The sequence below is a fragment of the Ursus americanus genome, chromosome 18, assembly GCF_024610735.1.
Source record: "Ursus americanus isolate L20-20 chromosome 18, mUrsAme1.1.p, whole genome shotgun sequence".
NCBI classification, from domain to species: Eukaryota; Metazoa; Chordata; class Mammalia; order Carnivora; family Ursidae; genus Ursus; species Ursus americanus.
Window position 1 is genome coordinate 30,615,102 of NC_142144.1, and position 27,696 is coordinate 30,642,797.

At 39.9% G+C, this 27,696-nt stretch overlaps 1 long non-coding RNA gene across 1 annotated transcript in view; it reads left to right on the forward strand.

Annotated features, from left to right (window-relative positions):
* LOC123781083 (uncharacterized) overlaps window positions 1–27,696 on the forward strand; it is a 354,804-nt gene that overhangs the window by 29,146 nt on the left and 297,962 nt on the right. Inside the window, exon 4 of the long non-coding RNA XR_015727381.1 lies at window positions 3,287–3,432. This is a non-coding gene — a long non-coding RNA (uncharacterized LOC123781083). The remainder of the gene's footprint in view (window positions 1–3,286; window positions 3,433–27,696) is intronic.

Sequence of the window (27,696 nt, forward strand, 5' to 3'; positions counted from 1 at the left end):
CCTCTGCAGCTGCTTCCAATTTGCTCCATTACCTCTTTGTCCAAAATTTCTTTCTTGGACCCAGCTTTATCTTCTTCCTCCCCAATTTTCCCTTTCCTGGATCTGTTTTCCAGCTGATAATTCTTTCCCTTTCCAGTCAGTATAAGACCTCACAAGTCTTTTTTTTCTTCTTCATGCACCTATCCACCTCAAAAAAGCCTTATTACTGGGTTGGACTAAGCCATCTTTTTTGAGGGGTGTTGAAGGTGGAGTGAGTGAATGAACTCAGTTGGTGAATGGGGTCATCAGATAACTTCAGAATTTCCTTTGTGGGTCTAAAGGAGAAGAGGCTGTCGATAGTTAGGTCTTGATATTTTTGTCACCATCAGAGTTGAACGAACTGTGGGTCATTTGCGAACTGGAATGCACTCAACAAAAAATGAAACCAAGACAGTAGTTTGAGGCTGCATGAGTACTACCAAGAGGGCTCAGAGGCTGCCAGAAGTGGGTGGAGGAGGACTGGCAGACAGAGCATGCCTTCCTAAATATGCTTCCACCAGAGCAATATTTGTATGTTGAGGATACCCATAGAAGTTCCTGCTATAAAAATGTTTGAAGATCACTCCTTAAGGAAGCAATTAAATGATAAATATTCAATAGAAAACAACTGCTTTTTTTTTTTTAAAGATTTTATTTACTTATTTGACAGAGATAGAGACAGCCAGCGAGAGAGGGAACACAAGCAGGGGGAGTGGGAGAGGAAGAAGCAGGCTCACAACGGATGAGCCCGATGTGGGGCTCGATCCCACAACGCCGGGATCACGCCCTGAGCCGAAGGCAGACGCCCAACCGCTGTGCCACCCAGGCGCCCCAGAAAACAACTGCTTTAAAAAGCAGTATGAATTATAAGTTAAAAAGATATGGCTACAAAAGGCACTTAACATTAGTTATATCTGAGTGGTGGGAAGTGAATAATAGATTCACTTTTGCTTATCTTCACTTAAAACGTTTAAAACATTTCATAGCAATAACAAATTATTTTTGTTCTTATTTTTATAACTTTGAGGTATCATTTAGATACAATAAAATGCACAAATTTTAAGTATATAATTTGATGACATTTCACATCTGTATGCACTTAGGTGACCACCACCCAGATCAAAATACAGACTATTTCTATCACCCCAGAGAGGTTCCCTATAGCCCCTGCCAGTCGATAGCTCCACTCCCCATGTCCCACTAGGGATAACCACTAGTTCGACCTAGTTTAGATTAGGGTTTGCCTTTTTTTAAAACTTCTTGTAAATGGAAGTATACAGTATGTACTTGTTTGGTCTAGATTACTTTGCTCAACATAGTATTTCTGATATTGAACAATATTTCATGTTGTATATATTAGTAAGTTTTCTTTAAACTCGTGATATTCCAATTAATGACTATATCACAATTTGTTCTTTCTTTTGTTGGACATTTGGATTATTTACTGTTTTTGCTATAAGAATAAAGTGGCTCTGGGGGGTGCCTGGTGGCTCAGTTGTAGAGTATGCGATTCTTGATCTCAGGGTCGTGAGTTCAAGCCCCATGTTGGGCAAACAGAACAAAAACAAACACTCAAAAAGAATAAAGTGACACTGTACAAGCTTGTATTTTGTTTTTGGTGGAAATATCATCCCTTTCTCTTGGGCATATGCCTAGAAGAAGGATTACAGGATATCTGTATCTTCAACTTTTCAAGACTTTGCCAAATTTTTTATCAAAGTGGTTGCATGAATTTACTTTTCAATCAGCAGTGCTTGAGAGTTGCCCATTCTCTTTTCCCTCTACCACTGTAAAGTTCAAACAAGGCAGACTTTTCCAGGAAGACCAAAACTAAGCCTGGAGGAATGTGGCAAAACCAGCTCTCATGTGGTCCAGTGTCCAATCCAAGAGAAACATGCAGAGAGCAACAAAAGGTTTTGGGTTGACAGTTGTTCTTGGTGTCTGTCTGTGTCTGGGTTGCAAGCTCCAGAGGAGTGTGGGAGATGGAGGTGTGTGGAAAGCCAGTATCAGGAAAGGGCATACAGACATTAGATAAGAGTCAGGTTCCCAGGTGAACTGGTTCCAGCTCTTCAGGGAACCGGAGGATCTTGGGTAGAAGGGATAGATTCATGAACTGACCATATGCTGAAGGCTTAGATGATTCAGGTTACATCTGATGTTTACATCAACATTAGGATTGCTCTTGCTTTGCTTTTCTGTGCACACAGGGTAGGAAGCTCTTAAGATGCCAGTAAACCTGAACTTGCAAGTAGAACTTCCAACAGATATGGTAGAACTGATATGGACTGGGATGTCAATACTCAAGCCCAAGTGTACAATTGAACCTAATGTTGGGGCGCAGTTTGAGTGTCAGTTTTCTAGGCAGGAAGCTAAATGTATGGAGGAAGCAAGGTCTATAAAGGTGTGAACCAAGTAGGTGTTGCTTGCCAAGACAAGTGGAACCATCTGAACTGAATAGCTGTTGGTGAGTCCTAGTAATGACAGTGACATGAGGCCAAGTTTTCAGGTATAACTTCTACACAGCTTACTTACCTTTGGTCTGTTTCACGCTCATAGTCTGGATCCTTAGGCCTCCCGGGATGATGCAGAAATTTGTTACTAACGACTCGCATGAAAGAGTTCATCTAACTCTGACTCTCCTTCTAAAATATATCTTGAATCCTTTTGCTTCTTTCCAAGTTTGCTGCTGTCACTTTAGTTGAAGCCATGATATATATTCCTCAATGTATTCCAACAGCCTCTTCGCCAGTCTCCTTCTATCAACTTCTGACCCACTCAAATTCATTCCACACAGCATTACTCATTTATCATGTTATTCCCTTTCTTAAAATCATGTTGAAGTTTCAGGAGCATATATTTGAAGCATGTATTTGTAGATAATGTGGATACTAGAAAATGTGCCAGATAGGGAGTTAGAAGACTCAGGTTCTAATCCTGGCACGACCACTAACTAGCTGCATGACTGAGCAATCTCTCCTCTACCCCCCATGTCTCAGTTTCCTTATATGTAAGTTAAAGAATAGGACCAAACTGTGAAGTCTCTAGGGGCCCTTGTAGGTCTAACATTCTGTGATACTTTGTGGGGCTAATTCAGATGATTTTTCTTGAGTTCTTTCCTGGAATGGAAAGAAGAGAGACCCTGGATGGGATTTCAGTCAGCAATCCCATCGCTTTTCAGAGATGGCTGACATCCTTGAAGTTTTAAGACAATTCCCATACACTGAGGAAAATCATATGAAAATATTTCAAGAGCATTTCCTCTTTTCAGCAGGTGTGTCTCAAGGACTGAGAGTTCCCTGTGGTTTTGCACTGTGGATGTTGGCCCTCGTCAAGTTCTCTGTGCTTCACTGCACACTTTATCTTGGGGTTGTGTGGATTCTCAGAAGCCCCCCAATCCAGGTCTGCTTGCAGAAGGTAGGTCCATAAGTTCCATGGAGTGTTACTGCCATCTTTCTCGGATTCTGATGGAGTGGTGAATATAGACATATATTCAATTGCCCAGTTATGGTTTTTAAAATATAAGTCTGATGGCACAGAACTATACACATGCACTATACAAATGTGTTTCCTGGTTTTAATTTTGTACTGTAGTTTGGTAAGATGCACTCATTGGGGGAATCTGGGTGAAGGGACATGGGGTCTCTTTGTTCTCTTTGCAACCTACTGTAAATCTTTAATTGTTTCAAAATTTTTTTGAAAAAGTAAGTCTTTACAATGTGGTTAACAGGACTCTCTAGGGCTGACTCCATAATATCTTCCACAATTGTCTGAGTTGGAGCTTTCTTTTTTCCCCTAAAGCACAATGTAGATTACCTCACAATGCAGTGGCTTTTCATAATTTCTACTCTGCAGTTTGGTCCCCAGAATTTCCTTTTGAAATCTCAGCCTACACATTCAGTGGCCTGTAGGTTTATGTTGTTTTTGATCAGCACCAAGGCCAGCCTTAGCAATAGCACTGAATGGGTTGTTCTTTCTGTGTCCTTGGGTTCCATGCTAGCTCCCACCTTTCTCTTCTCTGTTTCTAGGCTCAGCCCTCCTTGGCTCTATGTAGACAGAGGGCTGTGGCCTGGGCTGGCCAATGCCCTTCCCAGACCTCTGAGGGGAGAATCTCCAAATGACTGCTGGGGTACATAAGGTGAGACAAGCCCAGTAGTCATTTGGGGTTTCAATCAGTTGAGAACTCATTCTTCTGTAGATTAGGGTAGAGGGTGTCAAGGGATGAGCAGAAGGTGCTAAAGGGAGGAAGGATTAATGGCACCCCAAAGATATCCATGTCCTAATCTTCAGGACCTATGAGTACATCAGATCACGTGGCAAAGGCAAATTAAGGTTGCTGATGGAATTCAGGTTGCTAATCAGCTGACCTTAATTCCCGGAATATTCTTGGTATCCCAGGATCTCCTGGTGGGCTCAATGTTATCAAAAAGGTCCTTAAAAGTGGAAGGGGGACGGAGAAGAGGAGAGTCAGAGAAAGAGAAGTGGTGAGGAAGCAGGCTCAGAGAGATTCTACGTTGCTTTGAAGGTGGAGGAAGGGGCCATGAGTCAATACACGGGGGTGGCCTCTGCAAAGCTGGAAAAGGCAAGTCAGTTAATTCTCTCCAAAGCTTTCAGAAGGGAGCGCACCTTGATTTTAGTCCAGTGAGACCTATATCAGATGTCTGACGCACAGAACTATAAAATAATAAATTTGTGTCATTTCAAGTCACTGACTTTGTAGCAATGTCACAGCACAGTAGAATGCTGATACCACAGAAAACCTGTGTATTGTGGCAGTACATAGCTTTCAGGGTAAGAATTAGTTGAGGGAGGCCTGGGGCTCAGGAATCAGAGGGGGGTCTTAGGGCCGGGTTGAAGTGAAACCTGAAACAGGAGGTAGTGACTGGGAAGCAGGAGAAGCCCAAGTTTTAGGGGCACGGTCTTAGAGAGAAGGACAGTGCTATGCTGGGAGGGATTGACTGAAGCATCAGGAAAAGAGAAGGTCAGCTCAAGCAGTCAGAGAAGCAGTTTGGGGACTTGAAGTACATGGGTAATAGCACAGCGGTGAGACTTGGGTGGGGGGAGTATACGCGGGGAGAGTGGGTTTATATTAGGCTGAGGCACAGAGGAAGGGAATGGAAAGAGCCCAGGGCTAGGAATCAAGGAGTCTGGATTTTAGCCATTTTGCTAAGCCTCCTGGGCCTTGGTTTTCCTACATGTAAGATGAGGGGCTCAGAGTATTAGGATCGTTGTCCAGATTGGAATAAAAATTACACTATTTGGTGAAGGACCTTAGTGAGCTCTTTAGGACTAACCTGACTGTAGTTGTGGCATTTCAGCTCACCATGTCACTAAGTCAGTGTCTTTGGACACAGCTCAATGTGGTACATGTAAATAGCAGTGGAATAGGGCTTCCCCCTTAGCAGAATAACTTGGCTCCACTGGTGAGTGTTCATTGTATTACTTCAATGTAGAAGTGATGACTGTGGTTCACACAAGTCTCCTTGTGATCGAACTATTTTGCATTTAGAGAGTTGTATGTATATGATGCTTTTCAGGGGGCAAGTTGAAAGTCTTCGAGAACTGCCATCTCTGATTCCTTTTGGGCTAGACAGTAGCCATTTTAAAGTGGGCCAAACAGAGAAACACAGGACTACGGATCCCCAAATCTCTCTTAATTCTTAAGCATTAAGTATTCCAGGATCCTGAAATACTGAGTTCAGTAAAAATGTCTTTGCATTCTGTTTGATTTTGTACACTTTTCAGTTTCTCACAAACCTTTTACTGACAGAGCATCGTAGCATCTGCCAGTGATAGGGCAACCAGAGGGTTTGGCAGCTTGTGGGTGGGAGTTTCAGGGTTTGGGGACTTGGCAGCAGTTAGATTGGGCTGTTGGTGTGGGAGGATGGAACTGTGTATTGATGATGGTCTTGGCTTTTCCTAAATCCCAATTGCATCATATGAGATAGCTGAATTTATGTTGAGCTTTACAAAAGCCTCCTGGGAAAAGGGCAAAACTGGTTTTAGTGCGTAAGAAGTTTATTTATGGCAATTATGGTACCAAGCTGAGACTGGAGACTGTTGAGAATCTGGACCGTTTTCTGGTGGAGAAAAAAAAAAAAAATGATTTTACTTTTATAAGTAGGGATCCTATAGTAGAGTCATTTGGTAGTTGTACTGATTTTTGAAAGTCTTCTTGTCATTTCCATAGGGCAGCAGGTAGGATATTCTTGTCATACTAATTCATATAAGGGTGTCTTCTGAAAAGAAATATGAGGGGGAAAAAAAAGAGTAAGAGTGAATGGAAAGAAAATGGCCAGCTCTTGGGGAGGTGTTTTGAGGATGTCAAGTACGGTTGGCCAGGTTTCTTATGACTCATCTGCACAGCAGAACTGTATGACTGGTCCTCCTGGAAACATAGGGTCACAGCTTTCTGTAGTATTGAGATGACTCACAGAGAAGGGGGCTGCAGGTTCCATCTCAGGTTTATCTGATGTGAATAAATGTGACTTAGGTGTTTGATTTGATTTTTTAACTTGTAGTGCCTTGATTTCTAGTGATAGAATGCCATGGAAGGGAAATTGTATTAAATAATTTTTTTTCCCCAAAAAGAAGATTAGAAATAGAGCTCACCTCAGTCACCCTTGCACATTGTCCTAGAAAATGGGTTACTTTTGGTAAGGTTCTGGCAAGAGTTCTGCCAATATAGTGCAGTATAATATAATCTATCATTTGACAACTCAGTGGGATATACTAAGCAGTTTAACTTTTTTTTGTTCAGATACTTCTTTCTATTAAACTCTGTAGAACCTTCTTTTCCCTTCCTTTAATGGAATCTTCGGTAAGTATCAGAACATACGGGTCATTTTTGATGAATAAAGTTCAGTCCAATACAGTTTAAAACTTTCCCCATAATCCATTGCTCAAGGGACCCCAAAAGTGGGTTGGAACGGTGGATTTGAAAAAGAGGGAGGGAGGGAAAGAGGGAGAGAGAAGAGAGAGACAGAGAGAGAGAGACAGAGACCGAGGTGCTGAGAAATAGACATAAAGATAAATAGAAGATAGAGATATATAGAAAGATACAGTGAGCTTCTAAGATGCTTCCTCCCCTTCTCTCTGTCCTGTAGATAATTCATGACTGAGGCAAGAGGCTCTTGGATAGAGGAGGTAACAGTAGTCTTACACCCTTGACTACTGGCCAGTTGTAGGAAGGTACCCATACTTACCTTTGTCACTCTGGTTCTATCAGTTTCTAGCAGCCTCTGCTGATGTAATGGTCTCCATATGATGGTTTCTTGTTCAGGCCAACGTGGCCCACTCTGTCAATGAGGACTTCCTTAGAGAGGGGTAACCCTGCTGTGGTTCATACCTCCTGGTCTTCTTCCTGGCAGGGTGTCACTCATTTGTCCTGGCTGTCTGAATAGCCCTTTCTGTCTCTTTGTCCCTCATCTACTGTGTAGTCCTTGCTGTGGACCAACGGAAACCACTGGGGTTTTCTTTCCTACCTACTGTCATGAAACTGGGGTGAGGTGCCACACATCTTCTCCTCCCCAGGACTACTATTCTGTACTTCCTTGGTGTGCTACTGCAAGGCCACTCCAGGAAGCCTCCTTCCTTCAGAAATCTGTCGGGAGAAGTGGGCAGAGTCTCTGTGTCCAAGTGCATGGCCATCTTCAGGCCAAGCCCCCCCTGGAACTTGCACATCAGTGGTTCTCCTTTCCTGTACTTACCCCACGTCTGCCAGGAGTTCTTCTAGAGCAGCACATTCCTCCCTCCAACACACTTGGCTTTGTAGGACAGGGGAACGAAAATTTCCTCACAATAAGCAAGACCGGGGACTCCATTTCCTTTGCTCTTCCTGCCCAGGCTGGGAAGAGGTGTGAGGGTTGGGTTGATGGCTCCCAGTCACAGTCTCAGTTTTGACTACTAGAAAGCCTTGAGGGAAGGTGTCTGTCCTTTTAGATGTGGAGACTCCATGCCTGTAGATTTTATCTACAGACCCTAGGGTCAGTACTGGGGCCATAGGAAAACTTCCACTCAACCTCCTGGCACACTAATATCTGGTTTTATATATGACTATGTTCTCCTGTCATTTGGTGGCCTCTCATTGTTATGGGATCGTGTGGTGGGCTTTTTGTTTGTTTGTTTGTTTGTTTTGTGTCTGTCAATTCATATTTCTAGAAAAATCACAGAAAATAGTGATTTATGAAAAATAAAATAAGTCTCTGTTTACTTCAGTACTGACTTGTTTCCTAGAAAATATTCGATTTCCCTGGCTAGATACTGTAGATGCAGTAGGACGTCGTATTTACATTGTTTATTATAATAGGCATTTCTTTCTGTAAGTCAAGTCATGGTCTTCAAGATGTGTTCCATGTCATAACAGCCCCGGGAGGCAGTAGAGTGCATGTAGGGGTCAAACTGACTTGGCTAGAATTAGCAGCTATATGAGGCTGGTGATTCACTTAACATCTTCCTCATAAGCAAAATAAAAATACTCCTACCTCCCCATCTCAGAGGGTTATGAAGTCTCAATTGAAGAGTGTATATAAAGCATTCAACAAATGCCTGGATCATAGGAAGTATATCATAGGACTAGCTACTTTTATTATCTTTATGGTACAGATAATGCTTATCAATATTATATGGTTCCACTACAATTTGAATAAAAACGTAGCAGATTGGGCAGGGGAGGCCAAGGCTCGTAATTCTACCAGATATAAGGAGATTTAGCATCTATCATGTTGGCAGAAAAAGGAATCGAGTTCAGGAGAAGAGACAGCGGAAGTTAGGGACTCCATCTAAGAGACCAGGAGATACAAGATCAGGGGTGAAGGTCAGAGTGTGAATAACTCTGTTAGGCATAGCACAGCAGGAAGAAAGCTTGGTAGTTATGGATTTGAAAGGTAAAGTCTAGGACACATCTCAGTGGATGGGCAACCTGGGACTACGGATTGGAACAATTCAGGGCCTCTGATGGTGGTGCTGCTTGGGGTAGGAGAGGAGGTAATTCCCGATGGCATTTTCTTTTTGCTAGAAGGATCTTTAAATATTTTTTCTTTTGTTTCCTTCTTTTCTGCTTCTTTCCTGGTGGGGTGAAGTAGAATTGAGCTTTGAAAAAATTATTGCTAATTGGATAAGCCAAAAATAATCTCATTCAAATTTTTACTTTTTGATCATAAGCGGGGTTTAATGTATAACACCATGCATGTTAGCTGTTTGCATTTCTCCTTTGTGAATTATCTACTCATGCCATTTGTAATTTGTTTATTACAATGCTAGGGTTTTTCTTAATCTGTGTTTGCTTTTGATATATTGACTCTTTGTCCATCATATTTGCTGTATTTCTCTCCATTTCTTTCTATCTTCTAATTTTTGATTTTACGCTTTTAGAGTATATGGAATCAACAAAATGAAAAGGCAACCTATGGGATGGGAGAAAATATTTGCAAACCGTATATCTGATAAGGGTTTAATATCCAAAATATATAAGGATCTCTTAAAGCTCAATAGTAAAAAAAACAAGTAAACTGATCCAAAAATTGGCCAAGGACCTGGATAGACATACAAATGACCAACATGTACATGAAAAGATGCCCAACATCACTCATCATCAGGGAAATGCAAATCAAAATTATAATGACCTATCACTTCACACCTGTTAGGATGGCTATTTTCAAAAAGTCAAAAGATTGTGTATTTTACAACAAGAAAAAATTAAAAAACAAAGAAATTGGAAAAATATTAACATATAAAAAAGAAAAAGTTAAATAAAATAGGGGAGATGTATGTTCAAATGGTGCAAAAGTTAAACAGATAACAATAAGGTATTACGGTGGAAAACAGTTTGGTGGTTCCTCAAAAAATTAAACAATTATTATATGATCCAGAAATTCCAATCCTAGCCATATACTGGAAATAACAAGAAAAACAGGTGTGTGTACACTGATGTTCAAGGCAGCATTATTCACAATAGCTAAAATGTATAAACAAGTCAGGTGTCTATCAAGAGATGAATGGATAAACACTATATGATATGTACTTAAAATGGACATTATTTGGCCATAAGAAATAGTGGAGCCCTGATATGCTACTACATGGATGAACCTTGAAAACATTATTCTAAGTGAAATAAGCCAGACAAAAAATATTGTCTGATTCTGTAAAGTAGGTAGAATAGGCAAATGCACAAAGATAGTAAGAATAAGGGCTACCAGGGGCTGAGGGGGGAGGAAAAAGGAAAGTTAATGCTTCATGGGGCGTTTCTGTTTGGGATGATGAAGAGGTTCTGAAAATAGTGGTGCTGGTTATATAACACTGTAAATTTACTTAATTCCCCTGAGTTGTACACTTAAAAATGGTTAAAATGGAAAATTTTATGTTATGTGTATTTTGCCACAATTAAATTTTTTAAAAAGAAAAGGAAAAAAAAAGACGTATCAATCTTTCACTTTAAAAACTCTTTTACAACTTTAAAGATGACTCCCATGACTTTTTTCCAATGTACATTTTCTTACATATAATTCTTTATATTTTCCTTTAGGCATTACAAAGTTCAATTTTTGCATTGACATCTGTTATCCATCTGAAATTTATTTATGAGATACAGATACAAATTTATCACATATCACAGCATCATTTATTGTGTATTTTCTTCTTCACTAATTAGTGGTCTTTCTTTATCATACATTAAGCTTATATGTAATAAGTGTAATCCTGTGTAAATTCTTTTGTTGATTTGAAGGCCATCAAAGAGATTTTTACCTCATGATGCTTTTGGTGTGGAAACGGGTACACTGAACCTCTTGTGTTCTTACCTAAGGCGTATATTTTCGTGTATCATGATTATTCCATGGTAGCATAAACTCAGTGTTTTCAGAATGTAATTATCAAGTGGTGCTATAGTTCATTCAAATTTATGTATAAACATTATTCTCTCCACATACGGCCAAAGCTCAACACCACTGGTTTTGAGAAGATACAGTGCCTTTCATGTGCTGTTTCATTAGCACGGAGAGGTGGGTTAAAAAAGAAAATCTGCTTCCATATCATTTGTAGGGCCATTAGTTGTTATTATGTCATATTTGTGATTATAAGTAATGCCCTTCTACACTATCATTCCAACTGGGCTGGTGGGCTGTTAATTCAGCAAATTTAATTTTCCAAGTGAGCAAAGTTGCCCTTGTATCAAGCTCATGGATATAATGCCTGGTTGTGGATATAATTCTTCCATTATCAGCTTCGTTCATCACAAGGCAAGTGGCCAGAAATGTGAGACTGGACATGGCAAAGACGTAATGATTTCTCTTGCTTAATTTCACCAATGCATTTTATTTCTCCATTTTAACAGTGATATGTCTATCTACATATAGAATTGTATTTAGAGCATATGAAGTAAGCCACTTCAGATTTTTTTTTGGGGGGGGAATACTTTAATTGGAATCATTTTCTAGATATTGTTTATCAAGTGACCTTACCCATTTGAATTTGTCTGGTCTCTGGCAAAGGTCCTGCCTGCCCAGTGATGCTCCCTCTGAGTTTTGTAACTATTAGATCATGCTGGGGGGGTGGGGCTCAAGCTCATAGACGGGGGCTCTAGGACTATCATGTCTTTCTTGGGATTTGTCCATCCTAGCCAATTTCTCCTCCATTTAGATTTTTGTTCTTTTACATCTAAGGGACCCAAAGAAACAATCACTCTATTAGTACCGAGTAGAGCATCACTACTTAATTGATTGTGTCTTAAGTTTTCTAAGCTTCTTAGGTTCCTGGCATAGTGTACACCAATTTTTCTGGACTTGACCAATTCATGAAACCATTCTACCTCCTCTTTCATACCAGTGAAAGAAGCAGAACACCAGACGGAAGCAGGAATACCAGCCCCAGTGGGTCAGGAAATGTGGATAAGGCTTGATTCATGGGTCCAGTGGAGGAAGGATATTTTGTTGGCCTGCAGATTTGGTGAGGTTACAGGAAAAGCAACGGAAGGTTTATGTGGAAAACAGGCAGATTTTTATGGAGTTTAGAAATCAGAGAGAGTGTGTAGTTGAGATAGAGTTGTTGGAGAGTTTGGGGATTTAAGGAGAAATAGGCACATGTTCCTGGAGCTTTGGCTATTTTCTAGGATTCGCAGAGAAGAGAGGTTTTTACAGTTTTATCTATAAATGAGAGGTCTCTTTTGTAGGTTCAGGGTGGATGAGGAATCAGAAACTGTGGTGCAGCTGAATGACATGAGGATGAGAAGTATCAGCCTAGCAACCCAGAAAGAATGGTCCCCAGCCCCTGGGATGTCACTGCGATTAGGCTCTCAGACCATGGTAGAGAAAAGCCTGAAGGGAGGGTAAGTAAGAGGGCTGGAGGCAGCTGAAAGATCACTTTATCAGTTCAAATCTTATAATTATAGTTGATCTGGTAAAGGAGAGGTTTTTGTTTTGTTTTGTTTTTCCTCCTTTGTTACGGGCTTACTCAAGCACTCGATTCCACCAGAAGCGTGATCAGTTGAAGCCGAGATCAGGCCTTAATAGTGTCACATCCTAAGAGCGAAGCATTGGGATGAGAGCCCCAGGTTACAGACAGAAAAATAAAGGATTTGAAGTAGTAAGGATTGCAGAATTTAGGTGGAAGAGGGACAGCCAGACAACCGAATACACTAATAGCCATAGGATACTTGTCATAAGAAGGCAGGACTTTTGGGAGATAGTGATCTTGTTCAAGATTTTAATTTTTAGAAGAAAGGCATCATATATATTAAATGACTAAAACCACAAAGATTCTTCTACTGCATAATTTTTTTTTCTACTGGATAATGTAAAACAAAATTTGGTCTCTTAAAAGTTTTAAGAGTTAGTAATGCAGATTAAAAGCTAAAAAACAAATATACTATCACAACATATTTGTGAATATTCCTCACAAAAATGTCTTAAATTACAAGTACGTATGTATTATACACTTAAGACACAATATCTATCTATATCTATCTATCTACCTATTACACAAAATTAGCTCCACTCCTTTCCTGATTGTGTGCTTTATTTTTGGCTTGCTATTTGTAATAAGTGACTCAGAAACGGAAGTGAAAAATCATTTTACAGTTTGACCAGGGATTTTTATTTTCTGTCAGGGTTGTAATTCTTACATAATATGAATACAAACCTCTGAATGTTTATTAGATGTCTGGTGCTAGGTTTCTGTGTAAAATAACAATACCAGCCCCCTAACTTCCATGCCTCTCTAATTATATGTAAACTTGTTTAAGATCATCAAGTACAATGATTCATCACTCCAAGGTGCTCTGCGAAAGGGTACATTGTTATAAGACTATTGTTCCCTACTGAATATATTTATTTTGAGCTTTGGTTAATTTTTTTATTTTTAACATAAGCTCCAGATCTCTATCTGTACTTATTATGTAAGAAATAATAAACTCTTGAATGTAGTTATCTACTTTTAAATATTTACTTCTCATGATAGAAACAGAAGGCTACTGCATTCTTAAAAATGTTCAGATTTATTGCTGTCATTAGCAGCAGCATAATTATCATCATCATCGTCATCTGTGAATATTGGTTGCTAACCATTTAGTTCAGGGATTATTGTAAGTTCCAGTAGCATTTACAAATAGTATATATCAAATAACAGAGCTCTTGTCCTTAGAGAAAAGAGAGAAAAATGAAGAGCGGTCAAAATTATACGCAATTCCTAACTTTCAAATAGATTGGTTGCCAAATTTTGTTTGTAAGGTAGTTTGTTTGAACTTGGAGCCCTTTCTATTGATTGACTGGTAAACACTGTTATATATGGGATGTAGGTACCCAGTTCTGCACCCAAAAGCCCACTCAAGAGTTGAAACTCCCTGTGCTTGGCACATGATCAAGTGTTTGAAAATGGATCTACTGGTGAAAATTTTCAAGAATCAACACAGAGCCTTCCACTAGAGTTGTGGAGAGTTATTCTTCTCTTTCTACCATCTTCACCTGTACTCCCAAGGAAGACATGAAGACACTTTTATGACCTCTGCTGTGCACTGAATTGTGTCCCCCAGGCAAAACATGTTGAAATTCTGACCCCAGGTCCCTGTGAATGTGACCTTATTTGGAAATAAAGTCTTTGCAGATGTGATCAATTTAAGATGAGGTCATATTGCATTAGAATGGGCTCTGCTCCAATGACTGGTGTCCTTATAAGAAGAGGGAAATTCAGACACACGTAGGAGAATGCTATGTGACGATGGAGGTAGATATTGGGATGATGCATCTGTGTGCTATGGAATGACAAGGAGTGCCAGCAACCACCAAACACTAGAAAAAGCAAGAGAAGAGTCTTCCCTAGAGCCTTCGGAGAGCACGGCCCTGCTGACATCTTGATTTTGGACTTCCAGTCTCCAGAACCGTGAGAGAATAAATTTTGTTTTAAGCCATCCAAGTTTGTGGTGATTTGTTATGGCAGCCCTGGGCAACTAGTACACCTTCTAAATGAACAGGACTTGGCCAATAGAAATTTGTTATGTGTCTGCTCCTAAGAAGTCTAGGAATGGACTTATTACTGAAACTTCGCACGTGTTATGGACTGAATGTTTGTGTCTCTAAAATTCACATGTTGAATTCATACTTTCCAATGTGATGGCATTAGGAAGTAGGGCCTTCAGGAGGTAATTAAGTCATGAGGGTGGAGCTTTCATGAATGGGATTAGTGCCCTTATAGAGGGAGACCAGAGAGCTTCCTCACTCCTTCCACCATGTGAGGTCACATGAAAAGATGGCCGCTTATGAACCAGGAAGAGGGCCTGACCATATATCAAATCCACTAGCACTTTGATCTTGGACTTCCTTTTCTCCAGAACTGTGAGAAATAAATGTTTGTTTGTTTTTTTTTAATTTTAGCTACCCGGTCTATGGTATTTTTGTTTTAGCATCCTGAACACATTAAGACAGCATGCTTAAGTTTGATATGTGGTTTAGTCTTAAGACACAATTGTGGTGATAATATTAAGTGATTATATTGATAGTGCTTTATAAACCTTTCAGTTCATTAAGAATTTTAAGATATGTGATGATACATAGAAAGTCCTACAATTTCAAGGATTTCTATGACAAGACAAGAATATATGAAGAATGCCAAAAACTGTGTACAACAGAAATCTGTATGTATCAATCCTTGCTTTAAGTCGCTAACACATAGTAAGTAAAGATAGATTAGATATAGTTAAATTTTTAAAGAAGACTCTTATGTTCATTACTCTTCTACTTTTTTCTTTTTTCCCCTTTTTCTTCCTCTTGCCCTGCCTGTGTTCTCTGCAGCAGCTCACCAGGACTGCCAGCTCTTCTATTTTTTTTTTTTTAATTAAAACCTGCTAAACTCTAAATTTCCAGAGTAGCAGAGTCCATTATATCTTTATGATACCCCTCCCTCCAAAAGGATCTTAAGAATCTAGGGACCTTGATGAATTCAAAGAGACCAGTCATTTTTCCAAATACTTCACAGAGAAAGAAAGAGAAAAAACTAGAAAATTTGACCAGTCTCCTGTGGGGTCCCATTTTTCATCTGACGTTGTTCTCTTGTCCACAGTTACTGGTAACAACAAATCCTCATGGTCTCATGCATTGTTTTCTATTCCTGCGATGATATGCCTCTTGGTCAATAGCTGAGCACAGCGGTGCTGTGTTTCAGACTTGGACCACAGCTTAGCTCTTTAGTTCACGCTCATTGGTTAAGAGAATGGGCTTTGAAGTCTCATAATCCTGTGGCTGCGTGGTCTTGGAAAATTTACTTAAGCTCACTAGGCCTCTATTTGCAGAACCATAAAATGGGTATACTATTGGACTTTCCTCATAGACTAGTTGTAAGAATTAAATGACAAGATCTGCATAAAGTACTTAGGAAAATGCCTGGCACATAGCAATGTTTATAATGGTTTTTTTTTAAAGTTTTTATTTAAATTTCAGTTAGTTAACATACAGTGTAATATTAGTTTCAGGTGTACAATATAGTGATTCAGCACTTTCATACATCACCCTGTGCTTATCACAAGTGTCCTCCTTAATCCCCATCACCTATTTCACCCACCCCCACCTCCCTCCCCTCTGGTAACCATCAGTTTGTTTTCTATAATTAAGAGTCTCTTTCTTGGTTTTCCTCTATCTCTTTTTTCCCTTTGCTCATTTGTTTTGTTTCCTAAATTCCACATATGAGTGAAATCATATGGTATTTGTCTTTCTCTGACTGACTTATTTTGCTTAGCATAATACCCATGTCGTTTTTTTATGGCTGAGTAATATTCCATTGTGTATATATACCGCTTCTTCTTTATCCATTCATTAATTGATGGATACTTGGGTTGCTTCCATGATTTGGCTATTGTAGATAATGTTGCTATTTATAGAAGAGGTGCATGCATCTCTTTGAATTAGTATTTTTGTATTCTTTGGGTAAATACCTAGTAGTGCAATTACTGGGTTGTAGGGTAGTTCTATTTTTAACTTTCTGAGGAACCTCCATACTCTTTTCCACAGTGGCTGTCCCAGTTTGCATCCCCACCAGCAGTACAAGAGGGTTCCCCTTTCTCCACATCCTGGCCAACACCTGTTGTTTCTTGTGTTTTTTATTTTAGCCATTCTGACAGGTGTGAGGTGATATGTCATTGTAGTTTTGATTTGTATTTCCCTGATGATCAGTGATGAGTATCTTTTCGTGGCCATCTGGATGTCTTCTTTGAAGAAATGTCTGTTCATATCTTCTGCCCATTTTATAATTGGATTATTCATTTTTTGGGTGTTGAATTAGTTTTGTGTGTGTGTTGTTTTGTTTTGTTTAGAGAGGAGGAGAGGGAAAGAGGGAAAGGGAAAGAGATATTCTTAAGCAAGCTCATGCCCAGTGCAGAGCCTGACATGGGGCTCAATCTCACAAACCTGAGATTAGGAACTGAGCCGAAATCAAGAGTTAAATGCTTAACTGACTGAACCACACAGGTGTCCCTGGGTATTGAGTTTTGTAAGTTCTTTATATATTGTGGATACTAACCCTTTATCAGATATGTCATTTACAAATATCTTCTCCCATTCCATAGGTTGCCTTTTCATTTTGTTGCTTCCTTCTCTGTGCAGAAGCTATGATGGTGAAACTGACTGAGTAATAGAGGGTGATATCCATATGTTTATGAAGAGATTTAATGATATGGGTAAAAGCTTATGATATAATTTTAAGGGCAAAGAAAGGAATAAAATTATATATATGTAATGTGATTTTTAATGTGACAAGGAGGAAGGTGGCCATCAAACATTTCACTTTATGTCCTTAACATTTCTATCTTTCCATCTATAGTTACATGGCTAGTTCTAGACTGTGGGCTGTGGGTGAAAGTGGTGTGTTACTTCTAGGTCAAAGCATAGCAGAGCTGGTGTGAGATCTTCCAGCTGTTGCTTTGTCTCTCAAGGTGACTGAAGAGGTCACATATTCCAGGTGTTGCTACAGGATTATGAAGTTTCCTAATCAGTCTTGGTCCTTGATGAACTAAGGTCCCTGCTGACCCATGATGGACAGGTAGCATGAGTAAAAAATAAGCCTTAATTGAGTTAGGCCACTGGGATTTAGGGATTAATTTGTCACCACAGCATAATCAGGCCTACCTGCCCAATACTTTAATCTTTATTAAAATATGTGTAGAAAGACTTAAAGACAATTCACCAAAATTGTAATAGTGATAATTGTGGAATAGAGTGATTATGGGTGCTTTCAATTTTCTTTAAAATTTTTCTATATTATAAAACATTAAAAAAATTTTGGTTCATTTTAGGAAAATTTTGACCAAAACTGGTTACATGATTATCATTGGCTCTCCAAGGGTAAGCTATAGCTATTTACAGATAATTTATTCATGAGAATTGCTTGACTCTCTAGCACTGACAACTAAACAAGGATTTAATGTAGATTAGGGGTTGGCAAACTACAGTCTGTGGGACAAATATGTCCTGCAGCTTGTTTTTGTAAATAAATTTTTATTGGAACAAAGCACACTTTTAATTTAAATATCATTGGTGGTATTTTAACTCTATAATGGCAGAGTTGAGTAGGTATAACAAAGATGACATGGTCCACAGAGTCTGAAATATTTACTATGTGGCCCTTTTCAGAAAAAGTTTTCCAGTCCCTTGTGTGGATTGTAAACTCTAGGCAGGGCCAGGACAAGGATGAGGAACTGAGGCACTTGCCCAGGATGCAAAATTTAAAGGGGTACGGAAAAACTCAGTAATCAAGATTAAATAACATTTTAATGCAATATTAAGGAAATTAATGTGAAAAATCCACGATGAACAAAATGTCAAAATTTTAAATAAAAATAGAATCAGTAATAGTACTGTGCCTATCCTTGTTGGAGCCCAAGGTGATACTAATCCTGTCTTTATTTAGAATTTTGATATTTTGTCTCATCATTTACAGCAGAGAAGTGCCCTAAATTCTCTAGCACGATGCTTAGCCTATAGTCGACTTGTAATAAGTTTTTTCATAAATGTGAATTCATTAGTCTGTGACACTGAAACAGAAGAATTAGAAAAACTGTTGAAGTGGGAGCAATTTGTTCCAGTTGTTCTGGTACTTATGCACTTACATGCTAAGTCTATTCAGCTGTTTGATGTACCAACAAATATTGGCAATGGGTTTTGCCTTAGTCCTAGACCCATGGGCGCCATCCTAATTTATAGGGCTGTTTTATGGTGGTGTTTTGGGGATTTATTATACTTTACGCATAATTTTGAATATACTTTTTAAAAATTTAGATTATCTGTAAAGACTTGCTTGTACAATCTAAATGCTTGATGTATTACTTTTTAGCCAACTATTTCTGGCATTCTCTCCCATTCCTTAGTTGGTGTATTCATCAGATAGACTCATCTCATCCTCTCCTTCCAGGCTGTTGTCATATCTCCGTTCTGACTGGAAGATGGAACATCCATTCCAAAAGTCATATTTGTTGGGATTCAAAGCCACATTTTTCAGAGTTCAAAGGTTCATGTAGTCTGTGAACTTGAACTTTACTCAATAGGATATTTGGAAGTGGTTGCTCCCAAGGAATGAACATTATGTTGTTTACTATTTGGCACAGAGACCACGTTGACAAGTATAGAGGCTTGGATGAAGACAGGGAACATTTTTTTTTTCTTCCGAATACCCACCATTCGGAAGAGAGAGGGGTAGATTTTGGTAAAAGTTGGGGAAGGAAACACTATTTGAGTGGATGCTGATGTTATATAATGGTCATTAGACGAAACGTTTTGAAGGGAGCATATTCACTGTAGGAACAGAGAACACAACTACACATTCAGTTTACCATTGTAAATCAAAATAAATATGCCCAAATGGTAGTCACTCAAATGCAAAGAGAAAATTGTTCATGCGATTCTGATAAACTTACAAATAATTTAGTCCGAATTATGCTTAAAATATTAGCTGTCATTTTGTTAGATGTCTTTGTTACTAAACTTCAGTTACTTATAGGTAAAGTTTATGGTTCTTCTTCATGTAGGGAAGGAGAGGAAGAACAAGAAAGGTTCTCCTTCCTCACCTCAGTTCTTTGGAGTGGATAGGGTAAGGAGGGTGGGAGAGTGGTAGGAAAGAGAGAGAGGGAAAACCCAGAAATGAGGCTTGAGGAAGAGAAGTGGAGAGAGAGAGAAAGTGATTAAAGGAGAAATATGTAGTGTAAAGAGGGAAAGGGGACAGAGGTTTTGGGGAGAGATTAAGGGACAGGACTCTTGGTCTACTTGCTCCACTTTGTGTGCTAATAGGAGATAATATAATGGAGGCAGATACTCAGTAACCTTCAACAGTGGAGACTCATCTGATTCCTTATGTACTACACACGTGCTCTTCAGATCAGTTGAATCAAGAGGGGGAACCGGTCTGGTGCCACCACGATGATTTCTTCTGAAGGTACTAATATTCTGAGGAAATTTCAGCCCTACAATGAAGTGAACTAAGAAGAACTAAACATTTACGAAAGACACATGGCAAGATCTGTGAGGAAGTTGCCTGAGAATTAAGGTTTCTAACACTTTATTTATTCCCACAATCCTAATTTTCCTTTTATTTTTCCAATTTTCTTTTCTTTCTTTTTTTTTTTTAAAGATTTAATTTATTTATTTGACAGAGATAGAGACAGCCAGCGAGGGAGGGAACACAAGCAGGGGGAGTGGGAGAGGAAGAAGCAGGCTCATAGCGGAGGAGCCTGATGTGGGGCTCGATCCCATAAAGCCAGGATCACGCTCTGAGCCGAAGGCAGATGCTTAACCGCTGTGCCACCCAGGCGCCCCTATTTTTCCAATTTTCTGACACATTTTGGTGATGGCTGCCTACAGCATGTGTTTGGTATGTGGAAAAATGGAAGCGTTTCTCCTGAAGAAAAATTCACAGCTTTCTTAAACTTTACCTTGAGGTATTGGTATCTTAGTTTTTCTCTATTTTTAAAATTTTGGTGGAGAAAACTTGATCTTCTTTTCTGCATAGGCAGTTTACTAACATTCCCTAGCTGAGTCATGTGGAGAGACTATTTCTAGTGTTGACAATAATTGTTTTCTCTCTGGAGAGAATTAAAAGATAGAGTATTTCTTAGTACCTCTCAAGGCACCTAGTCGCATGCTTTGTTTACAGGAGGGTTCTTAAAAAGAATTCACAAAATTGTAACTTTTAAGGTTTTTATAGACAATGGTATATACATAAAAGGATTTTTTTCTACCTAGTGATGAGATCATGGGCTCTGAAGACAACTCGTATGTTTGTTGTATTTTATAGCCGAGTTATGCTGTTGGTTTTATGTATTTAATTTAATTTGTATTTTTATCAAACCAGTATAAATGAATGGTTAAAAAGACAGAACAAAACTTATAATGAAAACATCAGTGTTCTGTGCCATATTTTCTTATACCTGATTCCTATCCACTATTCTTCATTATTAACTGTTTCACCTCCTTATTTCTAAATCACACCCTTACACTAGTTAAAAAATTTTTTTCATTTTATGTACGAATGGCTTTTTGCTATGGATGATGGAACTTTAGCTCTCTTATACCATCCCTCCTTTCCCTCCTCCTCCTCCCCAACTCCTTTTTCTCCTAATGTTGTCATATTGCAGTTTTGATTAACTTGATATTTAGAAGTTCTTTTATTAAAAAATTTTTAATGGTTGTATTCTTTGCCTTAACAAGTATATCTCTGGGAACTTATTTTAAGAAAATATCAGAGATAATGTGCAAGATATTTATATGTAAGGATATCTCTTTCAGTCCATCAGTAAATATGAAAAAGTAGACAAAATCTGAAGCCTAGCAGTAAGGAATTTTTTTGTTAAAAATCAATTTTTACCTATTCATGTGATGGACTACTATGCAACCATGAAAAACAACGTTTTTGAAGACTGTTAATAGCATAGATAAAGGTTCATGATATAAGAAAAATGAAGCTAATCTGTAATAGTATACTTAGTTTGACCCAAAGTATTTTTAGGAAAAGAAAAAAAATGCAGGTATTAAGAAGGTGTGGAAGGATATGTACCAAAACTTTAAAGGTATTTTTCTCTATTTGACAGTATTGAAATGTAATTTAGTTTTCCTGTTAAGGTTTTTCTGTATATTCCAAAATGAATCAAGTTGGTAAACTGCTTTCTAAAAGGGTTTTAGTATTTTTGCAATACCATCAGCCATTTATTAGACCAACATCTTTATTGTATTCTTAATGTTACTTCGTCTAGTGCTATTATTTTTTAAATTCTTGATATTAGGTGTGCTTTCTCTTCTTTTTATTTATATTTGGACATCTTTGTGAAAGTTTGACAGGAATTAAATGCATTTCCTTTTAGCTATATTTTATTGGAAGACAAGAAACTGTCATCATAAGGTACATTAATCATTCAAAAAAACTTTTTGACGATTTTATTGATTTATCTGAGAGAGAGAGAGAGAGCACGGGCAGGGGGAAGGGGCAGAGGGAAAAGCAGACTCCCCACTAAGTAGGGAGCCTGACTTTGGGCTTGATTCCAGGACCCTGAGATCATGACCTGAGCAAAAGGCAGACGCTTAACCGACTGAGCCATCCAGGCACCCCAATCATTCAAAATTTATTTTTTGCTAATTTAATTGACAAAAAAAGCACCTTATTTTGAGTATTGTTTCTTTGTGCTCAAATAATTCTTCATAGCTTCCTTTTCGTGTTGTGTATTGACTTTTGTGAATTTGTCTGTGTCCTTTGGATGGTAGATTTCAAGATGGTGGTAACAGAGATTATTCAAAGCAGAGATAACAGCACGAGCAAAGACATACGATTATACAATTGTGGACTGGGTTTGTGAGATGGCAAATCCTGTTTGACAGGATCATGGTGTGTATGTAGGAGAACAGGGCAGGAAATGGTAATGCCTTAGAGATGTTGATCATTGCCTGCCCTGCTAAAAAGGATTCCTTTTAAAGGAATCTCTTCTGCCCATAGGCCTGCTTCCAAAGGGTCCATTCTCTGAAACTGTTACCCTGCCTATGCCCCGCGTGATTGGATCACAGCTGATTGGAAGAGGGTGGTCATCTGATCCAAGGACAGACAATTCATTGATTGTTCTGTGGCATAGCTGTGGCCCAGCATGAGAAGATGGAGTAGGCCATTTGACCTCTTCAGAATTTGGAACCAGGAAATCAAAGACTGAACCAATTAGCAGTGTGGGCAGAAACTGCAAGGAAGTGCTGAGAGTGACCAAGGTGCAGAAGGAGTTGGGAGTGGTCCTGTTGTGCTGTGTGCTAGCTGAAACCATGAGGAATGGAAACTGAATAATGAGGGAGCAGGGTGACAGAGAGAAGAGAAACCGAAAGGAGAAGCAGGAACACGGGTAGAGAGAGTGACTCAGTTTTAGAGCTTTCTCGTTCTCTGACAGCTATCAGTTGATCAGTGAATATCCTTTTTTAAATGTTTCTTCTCTTAAAGTAACTTGAGTAGATCTCTAGTGCTTCCAAACATACAGGTATTTGGGGACCATATTAAGAAGAACTTTTGATGCTAGGGCAAGACGTTTGTAGTTTGCTCAGCAAAGGATAAATCTTAACCATTTTTGATTTGCAGACTAGTGTCATTAGAAGTGTGTTAAATAAAGATTAATCTAGAAGTGGTATGCAGGAGAGATGGAGAAACTGATTTGGAAATCTAGTACAATAAAGATAGGTAGGAGGTAATTAAGGCCTTGAAATGAAGGTATGACAGAAAGAAGGTAAATGAGTAGACAGATGTAAAATCAAAACAAAGGAGGAGTCAATAACATGTGACAATTTATCAGATATAGGAGACAAGGAAAAAGAACATGTCAGAGTTGGAGCTGAGGTTTTAAGGCTTGGAGGTTAGAAGTTAAGAGAAATAGGGCAGTTAGGAGGCTGGGATGTTTTGGGTTATGGAGGGCCAGACAACTGTCCAGTTTAGTTTCAGGTGCAGGTGGGAAATACTATTTAGTTCAGCTTAAATAACTTTTATTGAGTTCCTACTACCTTGTTCTTGCCCCTCGATGGGGAAGGTGGGAGATTGAAGTACAAAGAAAGTAAGACATGTTTTGTGCCTTTGAAGAGACCCGAATGTCATGGATGAAGTTGTCTGCCAGGTAGAGATATGTGTGGAATAGCTTGAGAGAGAACTTTTCGACTCGAGATCCAGATGTCAAAGGAGCCCCCAAAGAACTGGATTATTAAAGGATGGAGTGAGGAGGTATAAAGAGGAGAACCACGGTAAAACTGTGGGGAGAAGGAAGGACAAGGGCAGGCATGGCCAGGACATGCTTAGGAGAAATAAGGTACGACAAGATCACAAAACCAAGGGAAGGGAGGGCTTCAGGCGGTACAGTGTTAAACACTTCAACAGCTTGGGAGTGTGAAGTTGAATTTGACATGCAAGAACTCATCATGATCCTAGAAGGCATGTGTGAGTAAAGGGCTAGTGAGGACAGGTAGGAAGCAAATGTAAATTCCTCTTCTAATAATTTGTATGTTGAAGGGTTGGTAAGAAAACTTAGGGGAGGGGGTAAGATCCAGAGAAGATTTGTGTTTATTTTAAGACATGGGTCTATCTGAGTAGGCAGAAGAAGAGATGATTGGTCAGGAGAGATTAAAAAAAAAAAATCAAGGAAGAGAATTGAAGGAGCAAGGACGTAAGGAAAGGAGGGTTTATGAACAAGTATAAAGGGGAAGAGGATAATACCAGAAAGAGAGACATTTCATGCTGGAGCCCAAGATTGGAAGGAAGAGTACAACTTACAGTACAGAGGAATTCAGAGGGGAAGAGAAAGGGAGTAAAAAGAAAAATACCTCAGATGGCTTCTATTTTCTTAGAAAAGTAGCAGGCTGGAAGTGAAGTCTTGTGATTGGGGATTTTGGGAACATAGAGGAAGAGAAAGTCTTGAAAGGCCACTAAAGGGAATGGAACAGGGAATTAATAAGAGGTAAATGAGAGGATTTTTGAGTGGTAATAGAGACAAATAAGGGTGAGAAGGTGAGAGATGAATCAAGAAAATGAAAACTATTTCAAGTAGTAGTACTCAAAAGAATTTCACGGAGCTTCTGCTTCCCCCACCCACACTATTTTACAAATAAAGAGTTGAATTCTAAGCAACTTACTCGTGAATCTGTTGGAGGCTCCCCCTGCCACTCCTTTCTGCATGGACAGAAATGTTGACAGTTGATTGTAAGGTTAGTTTAGGGTATTGGTTAAATCTGAAATCTGACTAAATCTGGAAAATATAAAATTGACCCAACCAAAAGATCAGGGCCTGTGTATGTTGAATAAACGTGATAGCTGGTCAGTGAGTCACAGGAAATGATTCAGGAATATTGTAGTGTGTGTGCCTGATAAGAATACTTTTTCAAATTTTTAAACAATCCTGATTTTGCATATAAATATTTAAATGTCTGATTTAGACAAAATAACTGCCAATTAACTTATCTAAAAGAAACTCAGTTGTCACTGTGCTCATTCGATAATGTAAGTCCAGTTTTCAGTGTGAAAGCTATAGTTGTGGGAAGATAGTCTGGAAAATTATTACACATTCAGAAGTAATCAATCATTTCTAGAAATGGAATGAGAACATTATTTAAAATGTTTTAAGAAATATTTAATTTATTTCCAGGTCTCAAGACTTAGTCCCTTAAGTTTCTATAAATCATTTTAAAGATGAAGCTTTGCATTTCTGAGGATTCATTTTTCAGCACAGCTCCAAGAAAAGTTGAATTCTCTTAGAAGTAGTAGTGAAATGATATTCTTATTTATCTTTGTGAACAGGATCAGATATATACTTTATGTTGAACTTCAGTAGTGAGCTTTAGGGGCCAAGTGAAATGGTCACAGTCCTTCTGTGTCATTTTCATGTGCAATTTTAGCAGTCACAGACCGAACAGACAGAATCGCCATGGCAATAGGCAGAATATTATTATTACTTCTGGTTAGAAAATTCTCTAGATATTTTTCTTTTTTTGGTTGTTGAAATGAAATAGAAAGTGATCCCAGAAAAACTATGAAAGTTTTATTAGGTATTTTGTGTTTTCAAAGCACATTATAATTGTTGGTTATTCTTTATCCTGCTGTGACAGCAGATGGGAATGCCATCAGTGGTGTCCATAGGCTTCAGCGTGAGGTGAGGGTCAGTGATCATTCTGGCCTCTCGCCCAGGAGATGGAATGGAATGACTCAGTTTTCTTGGCTGAATTCCAACGAGGCCTCAGGAGAGCCCTTCACACTGAAATGGTACTGAAACCTTTATCACTTTTCTGAATTGGTAGAACTTGTCCTCTAGTTAGAGGTAATGCTAGTGATATACCTGTTTCTTCTGGGGTGTGTGTGTACGTGTGTATGTGTGTACATGTATGTGTGCCCGTGCGTGTGTGTGTTCACTGCTGCTAGGAGTCCACAGTTTTAACTCCACAAGGGGACAGCTGGCCTCTGACCCTTACGACCTCTTAGGTCTCAGTTTAGGAAAGGGTGTTCTGCATTTCGGAGGTATTCCTAGCTAAAGAGTCCAGCTTCCACAATGAAGTATTGGCAGCTCTGTGGCTGAGCCTTGGTTTGGCAGGCCAGTTCTCCATCTGATTCAAAAGCTTGGACATTATCCATATATGTTCTTATTTGCAAGGTGACATTCTTTTTTTTTTTTTTTTTGTTATTTAGACGTGTTTAATTTTTGTAGTTATTAAATCATGTTTTGGGGTTTTTGTTGCTGTTTTTTAAACCCCATTTGCCTGTCACCTGGGACAAATCCAGGGAAATGTCCACCTTTAGGGCCCGTGACCCCCATAGGTTCACATGGTCAGAGACCCTCTTCTGTATTTTCATGTGAAGGGCCATGCATGACTGCCCAACCTAATGGCATCTACTTGTGGCTGGGAGAACTTGGATCTCTTCCAGAGTGCCTTTTAGGCCAAGGTTAAGCTCACAAGCGAGGTTTGGGTTTGGGGCCTTCCCTGTAGCGGGAGCCTGGAAGTCCAGAGCTGGGGGACACCCTCCTTGCCGTGTGTGGTGGTAGGCAAACAGAGCTGCACCGGGCCACGTGGTGAAGGAGGCCATATTAGCGTTGGTGCCAATCTTTGAGGAGATGCTGGTGGGCTGTCCTCACCAGGCCAAAGCCCAAAACAAACATCAGATCTGGAGTCCCCCAGGCAGGAGGGCCGGGCAGAGCTGGCTTTGGTTCATGCTAACTGGGAGAAGGGCCTCTGGCTGGGATGGGCTTTGAAGAAGCTGCTACTAGCACCCCTCTGGCCCCCCTTGCCACTCCAGTGCTATGTGAGGAAGACAATCTGACTGCCCCTGTCCTGCCCAGAGTGGGTGGGGTGAGGCTGGCGGAAGCCTTCTCGCGGGGTCTCGCCTCTTCTGCTTCTGACTGAACTCTGCAGCCCCACCTCGAGGCAGGGCCACCATTCCTCATGAAATAAGGGTTTGAAAAGAGAATGTTAAGGTTCTTTGTAGCTCTGCTCGGACTGGAGAAGTGAAGAGAAAGTGCCCCGGTGACCTCTCCTGGGGGACCAAAGACACCCCCCTCCCCCGGCCCTCAGCAATTACCTAAGGACTCAAGGGCCCTCTCCCAGAGGGACACACCTCTCATAGAGGCCAGAACTCAAGCTCAGGCCGGATGGCCGGTCACAGGAGGGGCACTCCTGAGTTTGCCGTGCTGGAGGCAGCACGCAGTGGCCCTCAGCCCTCACGGGGCACAGCGGGGAATCCGAGGTAGGCACACAGGCCACTTCCAAGTGTGCCTTCAACTTTTGCATGAGGGGCTGTCTTTTCCCAAGAAACAATGTCAAGGAGCTCTTCACAGGAGAGAAGGAAAACAAAGCTCAAATAGCAAGCCACAGAAATACCCCGAGGCTGATGAGCCCTGATGGCCGGGAGCTGTGTTCTCCCCCAGGCTCCGTCTGCAGTAGCCCAGGATCCGCCACAGGCCTGCTTGCCCACCGTGTCTGGTAGGCCGCTTCACGGCGCAGGAAGGAAGAAAGACGGGCAGGCGGCAGGGGAGTAGGGACGGGGCCATGCAGCCCAGGAGGGGAAGGCACTGGGCCAGCGGGTGCTCCTGGGCCCGGTCTGGCGGGAGGTGGAGGTAACTCTGCAAGGTGACATTCTAAAGAGAATCCACCCCCCCCCCCACCTCCCATTGTGTCTGAAGAGTAAATCAAGAGTGCCAGGGGCCACTTTTCACTGAATGCTCAAATTTTC